Source organism: Alexandromys fortis, unplaced genomic scaffold (assembly GCF_014885135.2).
Source record: "Alexandromys fortis isolate MF-2015 unplaced genomic scaffold, M_Fortis_MF-2015_v1.1 scaffold_112, whole genome shotgun sequence".
In the NCBI taxonomy this organism is placed as follows: domain Eukaryota; kingdom Metazoa; phylum Chordata; class Mammalia; order Rodentia; family Cricetidae; genus Alexandromys; species Alexandromys fortis.
Window position 1 is genome coordinate 1 of NW_026068013.1, and position 1,735 is coordinate 1,735.

The 1,735-nt window shown below is 37.5% G+C and overlaps 1 long non-coding RNA gene across 1 annotated transcript; it reads left to right on the forward strand.

Moving 5' to 3' along the window:
• The first annotated feature begins 269 nt into the window (after positions 1 to 269).
• On the forward strand, positions 270 to 1,530 carry LOC126513716 (uncharacterized). Its single transcript, XR_007595421.1, has 3 exons — positions 270 to 484; positions 973 to 1,076; positions 1,272 to 1,530. It is a non-coding gene; the product is annotated as an uncharacterized lncRNA (long non-coding RNA).
• The last annotated feature ends 205 nt before the right edge of the window (positions 1,531 to 1,735 follow it).

Sequence of the window (1,735 nt, forward strand, 5' to 3'; positions counted from 1 at the left end):
TTAAAATGATAAGGCAGGGGGATTGCTGCAAATTGGAGGCCAAACCTGGTTACATAGTGAATTCTAGACCAGAATAGGTTACAAGGTGAGACTCTATCTCAAAAACATAGCAATCAATCAATCAATCAATCCATCAAAGAAACAAAAGGCAAACACATTTAATTGGTCTGAAACTGGATCCCAGTATCAGCATTTATCACAGAACAAGCCACCCCCACCTTCCCTGAAACACTGCAGTCTGTGGCTAGGATGATGCTCTCGCCTGAGAAGCTTTGCTGGAAATGTAGACAAATATATTCATCTATGGCTCTTGATTGGCAGGTAATAGAGTGTGGGCTATTCGTGAGCAGAGTGTACAGGCAGGATTCCCCACGGACATCTACAGCTACTTTGGCTTCCCTAGCAGCGTGACACACATTGATGCTGCTGTCTGTGAGGAAGAGACTGGAAAAACATACTTCTTTGTTGATGACAAGTACTGGAGGTAAAGACTGAAATCCAAATAATTTTAGGGTGCCAGTTGTCTGTACATAGAAAGATCTTAAAATGAGTTTCAGATGGACTTGGTTAACTGCCTTTTTGTGGATGACGTAACCACTGAACAACCATAGCCTGGTATTACATGGTGCTGCTTATACAGGGAATCCAGGGAGCCTGTGGCGCTCTTCTGTGCTGAGAAAGATAGGACAGTAAGGGCATCCAACTTCTCAAGCTACTTTGACCTAAACTTAACCATTCACATAGCATTTTACCTTGGGGAGAGTATCTGTGGAGTCATTGGATTTCAGAAGACCTTATGCATATTTTGACACACCCTACATTCAACTTTTTCTCCCTCACCCAATCACTCTTTTCTAATCTCAAGAATTAAAAATTTGTATGCAATTCATGCTGGTGTGTTTTCCACAAATATTTCAAGCAATCTGCATGTGTTTTCAAAGGTCCTAATACTTCTACCCACTTTCTGATCAGGTACGATGAAAATAATAAGACCATGGATTCAGGTTATCCCAAATTAATAGCAGACGACTTCCCTAGAGTTGGCAATAAAGTTGATGCTGTTTTCCAGAAAAACGGTAAGAGTATAGACATATTTTCTCTATTTGTTATAATACCAAAAGTAACAGCATTGCTATTTAATGTAAATATAAAAACATAAATGAAAATTAAAATACAAATGTAAAACTATATATACTGAAGTCATGCAAAATTGAGTCAAAAGCTGGAAACTCCATGTATAATATAACGAATATATTTCATTTTATTTTTAGGATATTTTTATTTCTTTCACCAGTCAACTCAATACAGATTTAACCTCCAAACGAGAATGGTTGATGCTGTCCGTGATTCTAACTCCTGGTTCAACTGCTAAGAACATGGCAACCTGTCCTGTCACCAAGTTAATGAAAATATATACCGCATAATTTTAAAGGAGATAGTTTTCTGAAGAGCCAAGTATTTTTATATTTTATTTACCTTCTAGCATTGTTGATACACAGAGCTACTAAGTAAAAATTTATTTATATTTCATCTTGTATATTTTTATAATTTCTAGCATAATAATTTATGAATTGAAACAGTTTGGTGTCACAATTGACAACCCAAGAAGGCCAAGTTCATGGTGGATAATTCACTGAAGGAGGCCATTTGTGCTCTCTGATGTTGATCCTTGGTCTCTTCTTTCAAGAGTGGAGGGTGGGCAGACAAACCCTCCCCAGAGAAAAAATGCCTTTTG